The sequence below is a fragment of the Triticum aestivum genome, chromosome 6D, assembly GCF_018294505.1.
Source record: "Triticum aestivum cultivar Chinese Spring chromosome 6D, IWGSC CS RefSeq v2.1, whole genome shotgun sequence".
Classification (NCBI taxonomy): Eukaryota; Viridiplantae; Streptophyta; class Magnoliopsida; order Poales; family Poaceae; genus Triticum; species Triticum aestivum.
This window is the reverse complement of record NC_057811.1, coordinates 409,274,714-409,286,353: the sequence shown is the minus strand read 5'-3', so window position 1 is coordinate 409,286,353 and position 11,640 is coordinate 409,274,714.

Here is an 11,640-nt window from a genome sequence, read left to right as displayed (position 1 = left end):
GGGAAGGGGTTAGGGGTTTTGGAGGGTTAATTTAGGGGTTTCATATTGTGTTCGCTAGTTAATAGAGAGAAGTGACCGAGTGCGGCGAATCTGCACCCGGGCTCAGCTGCACCCGCGCTCACGGAAAAAATCAAAACAAATACAAAAAAAAATTCAAAAAATTCCAATTTTTTTTGTGTGGTAGATAATTAGATGCGTGAGGTTCGCTGAAAATTCAACTCGTTTGGACATTTGAGCAAGTCTGTGCAAAAAAGACAAAATCGGTGTCTGTAAAAAAGTTTACTGTTCATGAACTGTTTTGACCCGATTTGTCTTTTTTGCCGAGACCTACTCAAATATCCAAATGAGTTGAAATTTGGTGCGGACCTCACGCATCAAATTATCTACCACACAAATTTTTTTGGAATTTTTTGAATTTTTCTAGTATTTGTTTTGAATTTTTTACTGACCGGGAGCAGCTGAGCCCGGGCTACAGGATGAATTATCGGAAGTGACCTCCCTTTCTTCGTACTTGATCGATGCTAGGTACTATACATATAGAGAGAACTCGACACGCTAGCTAGTAAGCAAATGAAGGAACCATTAATTACAAAAGATCGTCATGAACATATACACAGAGAAGTGACCTCTCTTTCTCCGAGAGATTTGGTCGAACAACAAGTTTTCGTATATCTATCGGACGCTACTATATATATACAATATAACATCTATTACAATCCCTAACATCTAAAATCCATTTCAATATCCAGATGGTATTCTCCTTCCTCATTTATGACGTGGTCAAGAAAGAATCCCGTCAATTCCTCTTGAATTGCTCGTACGCGATCATGTGGTAGGAGTTCATCCCGCATCTGCCACATCTAATTTAAAGAAGGGGGTCAATACATATATATGAATGAAACTCAACACAAATGAAAATAAAATTGTGAATATTATTGTTTACGTACTTCATATTGTTTTACAGAGTAGCCCCGCTGAGAGGCGGTCGCGTTGTAGATGAACTCGCAAACGTAGTATCCACATCAATTATTCCCGCCTTCCTGCCACAAGCACATTACGAGAAATAGAGTTCAATCAAACTGATAATCAAGCATGATAAATGGTATTGATGAAACTAGAATCAATGGGAGATGCGCGGAACTAGCTAGTACTACTTACTTTCGGGTGTGTAAATCGCAGCTTCCTCGGCAGTCCCGGAACATTTCCGGTGAATTCTTTCCAAACCCTTCCAAACAAGGAAAATAATTACTTGATATCAGGAAATGAACAAAGTTGCCGATATGGTGTGATAATGATCGATTGAACTTACTTATGGAGCATTGCAGTCATGTCCGCATAGAGCTGGGGATCTATTCGTCTCGAGTCTAAGACAGTTACTACTCCCCGGTCAAGCTTAATTTCTAGCAGAATAAAGTGGAAGCTGCGCACGCATGCATAACTCATCAATTACATTACTATAACCTCAAGTAAGGGAAACCGAATATGTACAAGACAGTAACACTCACTTGAAGTTGTAAGAAAAGAGTATTTTCCCTTTGTTTTGATTTCGAAGCAACGATTGTAGCAAGTTGTCCTTGGTATCTTTGACTCTGTTTTGAACCGACCCTTCATTTATGGTATTTGGGTTAATGAACCCAATGTCATAGATTTGTGCTTTTTTGCATTCGACGATTTTCAATCTGCATAATATAGTGAGGATAATTATATATACATGCAATGAAAGAGCTGAGCTATAGAGACTTAATTACAGAAGTAATACTTACAGACAGTAGCAAGTCATGAGTTGTTTGTCGAGGGCATCTTGATTGAATAACTGGAATAACTCCACAAATTCAACAAGCATCACCTCAGTTCCAACGTATGCAATGAAAGAGCGGTGCTTCGGTAGACCCCCCACACAAAACGTAGAAGGGCAGAATGGTCATATGGAAGAAACGTATGCCCACCTCGTATTGTACAGTTCTGCCCGGCGTACGTATACGTACCGCGCGCATGCAAAAAAAACTACCAGTTGCACGATCTCCTCGCCCGCCCCATCTTCTCACCCGCCCCATCTGCTCGCCCGCCCGGCGATCACTATAGTTCCTAGTGGCCGATCACCGCCGCCACGGATCGACGCTGTCCGAACCCCGTCCGTCGCCGCTGCCGTCGTCCCAATGGCGTCCGTCACCACATTTCACCGTCGTCGTTCGACGCCGCGGACGTGAAGGGCCCGACGTCCGCCTCCGCACCACTGTAGCCCCCCGCCGCGGATCCTGCCAAACATCCGGCGGATTGCTCGTCGTCGTCTGCTAGATTCAAGGCGGGGACACCTGCCTCAAAGCCGTCGTCGAACGCCGACGACGTCTACACGGCGGCCCAAGGTTTGTCATCTAAACCTAGCGGGCATGATGGATAGAAGTGATTTAGTTCATGTATTGATTTAGGGTTTAGGGTTCATCAAAACCTCCCGTCGCAGCGCCGCCTGTACGGACTACCGAATGATTTAGAGAACTAGTGTTGCCCTTGGGCATGATCCACTGTACTAAACCTAACACACGATAAATTATCAATGTTTTGCAGTTCTATGAGTTAGGTTTGTTGACATGGACGAAGAAACCGCATTCACGAGGGATGAGAATGATACTGATAAGGTGACTAAGACTGACAACGATAATTTTAATGAAGATGATGACAACAACGACAACGATTCCGTCTTGTCATATGATATCTTACCTTCGAAGGAGTTTGATAATAATGAACATGGCACAAATAGTGAAAACATAAGTGGCGTATAATTTATTTTATTTTTGAATTTGCAAAGTATGCCATGGCTAACTATTTATCTATGTATACAAATTTGCAGGAAGATGTGGATGTTGACAATGTGCAAAATAGTTTGCAGTAATCATTCGCAGATAACTTGAGCCAGGTTAGTTGATAGATGTTGTACATCGATCAATAGTATGAATTAAATGATAGTAATTGACATATATATTTTCATATGAATTTTGTAGGAGGAGTTAGATGGTCCTAGCGGTGATCACGATGAGGGAGAGATCGACATTGAGGAGGCTCGAAGACAGCAACACATGCTGGAGACACATTGGAAGGTCATGGCTATGACCTTTCGGTCGCAAGGGGATGCATACATATTCTACAACAATCATGCCAAAGAGCACGGGTTTAGCATCAGGAAACAGAAGGTCAAACGAGGTGCTTCAGGAATGATACGGTACCGACGGTTTCTTTGCTCCGGGGCAGGGAGAAGGCAGAGCAAGTTCATAACCATGGAGGGCCGCAAGCGCAGGCTTAGACCGGAGACTCGTTGCGACTGCGGTGCACATATGGTGGTGAAGCTGGACAGAGAACGTGGCGTTTGGTTCGTCGCGTCATTCGTGGATGATCACTACCACGCAATGGCTCGGCCCGACGAGGTTTATCTTTTGTGGTCACACAGGTGGATTGGAGATGGCAAGAGGGCCGAGATATTGGCGATGGAAGTGGCCGGATAAGAAAGCATATAATAATGGACAACTTCATCAGCAGATATGGTTCGTACGATAAGTGCGGGCTTATCAGGAGGGATATTTACAATCTTTGTTGCAGAGAAAAATGAAGCTCATTGCAAAGGGTGATGCTGAGATGGCAGTTGGCATTATGAGGAGCAGGAAGGAGAAGGACCCTGAGTTTTTTTGAGTATGTGCTCCACAAGGAAGGGAGACTAAAGAGTATGTTCTGGTGCGATGCACAGTCGCGGAGGGACTATCAGGACTACAGAGATGTGGTCATGTTTGATAGCACATATAAGATGAACAAATATGGTATGCCATTCATCCCCTTTGTCGAAGTTAACAACCATTGTTGCACCACAGTGTTTGGTTGTGCCATCATTGCTGACGAGACGAAAGGGACATAGTGTGGCTGCTGCAGACATTTATGAAGGCAAACTGTCAGGTGAAGCCAAAGTCAATAATCACAGACAGTGACGCTGCAATGATCCGGGCTATTCGGACTGTCCTTTCAGATGTGTTCCATCGTCTTTGCTCCTGGCATATCGAGAAAAATATGCAGAGGCACCTGCATTACAAGTCACTAGATGAGTTCAGATCGCTCCTATACTATGCCACCTCTCAAGCGAACTTTGGGCAGACATGGACCGCTTTCTATGATAAGTGGAAGACGGAGAGAACTGAAGAGTGACTTAACAGGATGTACAGGAAGAGGAGACTTTGGGCGGCTTCATATCTTTCCTATGGTTTTTTTCTTGGTATGCGAAGTAACCAGAGGAGCGAAAGCCTCAACTCCTGCCTTCACCTTCACCTGGACTACAGTATGACAATAGTTGATTTGGTAGTGCATTATGAGAACTGTATAGTTCGCCTGCGTGAGAATGAGGCGTACGATGACTGCAAGGCACACCAGAAAGAACCAACATCGGTTACTGAATATAAGGCCCTTGAGGAGCATGCCGCCAAAGTATTCACACTTGCTAATTTCTACATCCCGCAAGATGATTTGCATAAGATGGGTCAGCTGGAGATATTTGAGACGCTCGTGGGAATTGAGCGTCAGACATTCATGGTGACATGGAAGGATAACCACAAGTTCAGGTACAATGTTGTTTATGAACCAGGTAACTCAGAAGAAACTATAACATGCAGTTGTCTTAGGATGGTTCTTAAAGGGCTGCCATGCAAACACATTCTCTTTGTTCTCCATCATCTGAACTTAACTGAAATACCAAAGTGTTGTGTCCTTCATCGGTTTCCCAAACATGCCAGAGATGGGTTGCCTGTGCAGCGAAAGAGTGATATGTTTGGATGGGGTTGGTCGGGGTCATTGGAGAGAGAACGGTATAGTGCAATAACCATTAAAACCGTAGCAGCTGCTCATGTTGCAGCAAATGATCCCTTCTTGTTCGACGAGTTGATGAAGTGTCTAGACAACATAATAGCGCAGAAAAAGATTTCAGAGGAGGAACTTATAGGAAGTAGAAGGTATGCTATGCTTATGAAGGAGGCAAGTCAGGCACAACAAGTTGAGCCTGGTATTGGTGATCCTCAGAAAGTTTCGACGAAGGGTGCACCTAAGAAGGGGCGGTCAAAGGGGGCCCCCGACATTACAAAGAATGGTAGGCCAAAAGATTTTACAGATAAGAAAAGTGGTCCTTTGTGCAGTCTGTGTAGTCTCCCAGGTCATCACAAGGCTACATGTCGTCTGAATGAGAAGTGAGCTGCTACCTTCTTATTTTTGTTATGTTGCTAATTTGATTTCATCAACTATATTTTCTCACCCATTTCTTTATATTTTGTCCAGGAATCGAGCGTAGAGAAGCATCTTGGTTTGTTGGAAGAATAAAAGTGGTTGCACGAGTCATGTCTGAATAACCTATGCTGTTTTTTATTCGTACCTGTGTGCCAGAAAACTTGATAAGTGATTTGTTTATGGTTCCTCAAAATATTTATGTAATAAATTTGTATTTTGTACTGTTATGTGAAATAGTCTGCAGTTTCAAAATTCTATTTATTTTGTTTGGTGATGATCACCGTATTTGATCGTACCAGGGCTGACCCGCGCGGCGATTTTGTTTGCTTTTGTTTCATGATGATGACATTGTATATGTTACTACCTGGGCTGACCGACGTGGCAAAAAAAGCACCCGGCCTGACCCGCGTGGCATCATAAAAAAATAGCCCGACTGCTACTGGACCAAGAGAAGGCATTATTTCCGACCCAAATCAAGCCGGGTGGCGACTCGGGACAACAAATATGCCCGCAAACGGCCCAGCAGCTGGGTCCAACGGGGCTGGGAGCTTTTAGAGGAGTTCAATGGCTCACGCATGCCCAGCTATTTAAGCCGCTCCTCACTCGCCCCCGCTTCCGAGGGGGGACTAAACACTGAGTGGTGCGCTGCGCGGGCGAGGGGAGGGGGCGAGCGGCGGCCTGCCTGCATTGGGCCGAACTGGGCCGGCCGGTGATAGTGCAGAATACGGCCTCGTGAGCCTTGCGGCGACCGCGTGCAGTGCGGGGCGCGATGGGGATCTTTAGTCCCACCTCGGAAGCCGGGGGCGCGAGGAGAGACTTAAATAGCTGCCTTCGCCCCCTCTTTCGAACTCCTCTGTTATTACTCCCCACAGCCCCATTGGACCCCGTTTCTGGGCCCATTAGTGGGCTCAATCAGCCGCCCGAGTCGCCTTCGGGCTTGATTTGAGTAGGTTCAGTATGCTACTATGGTCCCAGCAGCGGTGGTTGGGCATTTTTTAAATTAATTTTTTTTGACAGAAAGCAGCGGCCGACCGCATTTCATCAAAATACAAAACAGTACAAAATAGCAGCGGCCGGCCGGCCACGGCGGCCTAATCATCACAGTATATACAACATAAAAACTGCGAATATAACAAGTTGAACAATCATCACCCACAATGATGCAAATAATAGTGACATTTAAAAATAGATATTGTAGCAAATACCGACCAGGGCACATTTATTTAGTTGCGAAACATGCAAAATCATGCCGCATTACAATAAAGAGATGTCTTAATATGAAGATTGTATCAAGTACCAACAACGGCACGTTTATTTAGTGGAGATAATAGCCAACACCCCATCCTCCGACTCATTTCTTCTCCATGATCTTGAGGATCTTCTCTTTCACTACTTCCATCGTGTTGCATTCTGAAAATAGTATTTCAGCTAGAATGCGTCCCCTTGAAGAATTAACCTCTACCTGGTCAAACTCAAATATCCAATCATCTCCGTACCAGTTTTCAACACATTTCACCACGAAAAGACCACAAGAGACTCTACAAAAAACCTCGAGTCAAGTATTGTTGGATCAGAAAAGTACATAGTAATTCAACATTTGAACATACCCATCCTCTTATAACGGTATATCGTACTCCCTTATTGGCCACGAAGATAGGCCAGGATGTTCTGTTCCAATAATGGAGTTCACGTCCATCGTATCTTTAGCTATTTCTACCCTCTGAAATAAAAATATGAAATCCATATGAAGTACGTTTCAAATAACTATATCTTGTTTTATGTAAAGTTGTAATCTTACCAGCTTAGTAATCTTTGAAAGAACTCTTTTGCTGCTTTCACCAGTAGAATTTAAAACTTGAAACTCTTTGTTCTTGTTGTGCATGACAACCGTTATCCAATGATTTTCTTCCACATGAAAAAGGAAAGTATGCCTACAACAAATTTTATTCATGTTGGTGTACACACAGATAGTTATGTCGTACGACGGATCATACTAAACTGAAGTACCTTATCTTTGATGGAATACTCTTCAGTAACTCTAGACACCATTTTATTTTGGTTTGTGAGATGCTCCATAAAATGCTTCTTAGAGTTCTTAACCTTTCCATCAGCACGAAGAATAAGCCAGTGGGACACCCAAGATGATAATATGTGACGGTCAGCATGAGGATTATGGGTCTGCATATGGTTGCAATAACTATTGATGACCTGAAAATATCATAACAACAATACAGCTATTACAGTATGCTCCTTAGTGCCACTTAATGCCACTTTCTTTCGCATTTTTCATACAGGTTTTTAGACTATCCATACTAATCTCCTCAGATTTATCGGTGCTAGACCTGTCTGACACTGTATTTATATTCTTGGGGGTTGCAGTAAGAGCAGGAAAGTCATTCGTGTCTACCGTTGCTAGAGATGGGTCGGGTGAATTACCATTCTCCTCAATAATGAAGGGGTCGGCTTCATCTCCTATGCCGGGTGTGTTGTGATGCCCACCTTTCTCACGTGCGTACTTCTTCCCATTCCCAGTGGTGAAGGATGCCTCCACCCTGCCATCCATATCTTCTTTTGCAGGAGTTGATTTTACATCTGTCCAATATTTTGGACCATACTTCTTCCTCACCCAGTCTTCACTATGCTCCACAAACTCAACATCATCACGAAACCCCCTGTTTGGCTTGAAGACAAGACCTTTCTTCTCCAGCTTCTCCACTACTATCTGCAATAACACATCGAAAGCATTAACTACATGCAAACATTATGAATAAGGGCTGCTACCTCTTGAGCATGCGTTGGTTTTCCCTTGAAGAGGAAAGAGTGATGCAACAAAGTAGCGTAAGTATTTCACTCAGTTTTGAGAACCAAGGTATCAATCCAGTAGGAGATTACACGCAAGTCGCCTAGTACCCGCACAAACAATCAAGAACCTTGCAACCAACGCGATAAAGGGGTTGTCAATCCCTTCACGGCCACTTGCAAAAGTGAGATCTGATAAAGACAATAAGATACATAGTTTTGGTATTTTTGTTGTATAGATTGAAAAGTAAAGATTCCAAAATAAACGGCGAAAGAAATAGCTAGTTGACGAGAAACTAATATGATGTAAAGTAGACCCGGGGGCCATAGGTTTCACCAGTGGCTTCTCTCAAGATAGCATATATTACGGTGGGTGAACAAATTACTGCCGAGCAATTGATAGAAAAGCGCATAGTTATGAGAATATCTAGGCATGATCATGAACATAGGCATCACGTCCGTGTCAAGTAGACCGAAACGATTCTGCATCCACTACTATTACTCCACACATCGACCGCTATCCAGCATGCATCTAGAGTATTAAGTTCATAAAAACAGAGTAACGCATTAGGCAAGATGACATGATGTAGAGGGATAAACTCAAGCAATATGATATAAACCCCATCTTTTTATCCTCGATGGCAACAATACAATACGTGCCTTGCTGCCCCTACTGTCACTGGGAAAGGACACCGCAAGATGGAACCCAAAGCTAAGCACTTCTCCCATTGCAAGAAAGATCAATCTAGTAGGCCAAACTAAACCGATAATTCGAAGAGACTTGCAAAGATAACAAATCATGCATATAAGAATTCAGAGAAGAACCAAATACTGTTCATAGATAATCTTGATCATTAACCCACAATTCATCGGATCTCGACAAAGACACCGCAAAAAGTATTACATCGAATAGATCTCCAAGAACATCGAGGAGAACTTTGTATTGAGAATCAAAGAGAGAGAAGAAGCCATCTAGCTAATAACTATGGACCCGAAGGTCTGTGGTAAACTACTCACACATCATCGGAGAGGCTATGTGTTGATGTAGAAGCCCTCCGTGATCGAATCTCCCTCCGGCAGAGCGCCGGAAAAGGCCCCAAGATGGGATCTCATGGGTACAGAAGGTTGCGGCAGTGGAAAAGTGGTTTCGTGGCTCCCCTGGATGTTTTCACGGTATAAGAGTATATATAGGCGAAGGAAGTAGGTTGGTGGAGCTACGAGGGGCCCACGAGGGTGGGGGCGCGCCTACCCCCTGGGCGCGCCCTCCTACCTCGTGGCCGCCTCGTTGCTTCCTTGACGTCCACTCCAAGTCTCCTGGATTGCGTTTGTTCAAAAAAGATCCTCGTGAAGGTTCCGTTCGGTTTGGATTCCGTTTGATATTCATTTTCTACGAAACACTGAAATAGGCAAAAAAACAGCAACTTGCACTGGGCCTTCGGTTAATAGGTTAGTCCCAAAAATAATATAAAAGAGCATATTAAAGCCCATTAAACATCCAAAACAGATAATATAATAGCGTGGAACAATAAAAAATTATAGATACGTCGGAGACGTATCAAGGGCTCACATGTAAATTGAAGTACACATAACTCATTACCTCAGCATATTTTTTAGGGAGAAGACAAAATTCTTTTTGCATATCTTTGATGCATTTCATCACTTGATCTAATGTAGTGTCCCTGCTCGATGAAACCTCGTCTCTATTATCTTTCCTTTTTCGGGCACGGCCTGTTCGATCTTTTGGCTCAAATTCTTCCTCTGCAATTTTTCCTTCTTGAGCAATTAATGTTTGTCTGTACTTCTCACTTATTACGTCATCAATCTGTGACACGTTAAATCAATTTAAATTGCTCAACATTTAAATAGTACCATAAGTGCATGCAGTACGAATCATTAACACTTACCGTCACATTACCGCGGCCGTACGATGTGTCGTACGTGTCACGCTTCTTAGCCTCATCTTCTGCCCAATTAAGCATCAACGGATATTCATGAGCCAGTGGATCGAATGTCTCTTCATCTAGTGGTTGCACTTTCTCCCAAAACAAGTACTGCATGACCATGAATTATATTAGCAATCCTTTTTTGACAAACTATAGTTGGAAAGAAAAAAAATATAACATAAGATTTACCTGTATGAGGATAAGGTTTCCCACCGGCCATGTAAATTTTGTAAGATCCGATATCGTCTTTGTGATGCCATCAACGCAAACGCGGAAAGTAAACGCGTTCCAATTAAATGCTTTGATGGCCTCCACATTCTCCACTAACTTGTAATAAGCATTAGGAACTTCTTTAGTGGAGTGCGGTGCAAGAACCGTGCCTAGAAGAACCAACACAATTCTACGCAGGAAATCATCATCATACATGCCACTAGCAACGATGTTCTCAATCAGCTGGTCTATCATTATTTCACCCGTACTGGAATCTAGAAAACGGCTAGGCACCTTCACCTTGCCTTTAACCCCCCTTTACCTAGCGCTTTCATGACATCTTTGCCCTTGTTCTCAAGCCCAAAAATGTCAAACACATCTTCAGTGCGCAATGATATCGCACCGTTTTTTGATGGCATAATGAACCTTTTTCTGTCCAAGGCATACGATTTAGTTATGAATTTCAGCAAATACTTTCGCATGAGCACACTAGGAATCATCAACATTTTTTTTCCAATTTGGTGCTTGCAGAACGCTTTTTCTGCCTAGTGTTCAGTTTGCTGACCAACAAACACCACTTCTCAACACAATAATATATCTCTCCGTACTCGTCCATCACTACGAATAGAAGCAACAAAATATTAGCTGCTTTACATGTGTACATGATAAACATGAGGAATGCACAGTGCATGTGGAAAAAGTTTTACCTCATGCCATGGGATCGGGGCCAGTCGTGGGGGACGATGACGTGCTGGGGAATGGCGGACGGAAACGTCAGAGACGGCGGACGGCGACGTCAGAGACGATGGACGCCGGCGTCACAGACGGTGGACGGCGGCGTGCGTGATGGCGGCAGGGTCCGGCCATCGGCGTGAGGTGACGTCGGGGGCGTCGGCGTGAGGTGGCGTCGGGGGCGTCGGGCGCAGATGGCTAGGGATTTGACCCCCAATGGACATGCATGTATACGCGGGGGCCATCCATTAATTGTGTTGGCTTTTTAAAAAAACATTATCGAAAGTACATTGATTGATAAATATGTTTTTTTACTCAGCCAAATGGCTCGAAACTTTTTCCACATGTTGGCATCACCATCGACAGCACCCACGCCAATTTTCATATTTTTCCGACGCTCGATACATTTCCTAGGATTTTCCCGGTGAAAATACCCTAAAACACTGGCCGAACGTGACGCAATGTTCGCTTTTGTCCGTTTTCGTTCCAACCTTGCATGGGCCCTACGTCGGCCGTGCCCACATGTCTGCACACTCTGATACAATTGCATGCATGCGATCATGTAGACCTTGTGCAACCAGCTCCGTTTCGGTCTGCCGGAGGGGGGTACCCAACTCCATTCTTTTTCGACTCCGTCAAATGACCCCCAACTTTTTCCACACATTGACATCACCATCGACAACACCCACGCCAATTTTTTATATTTTTC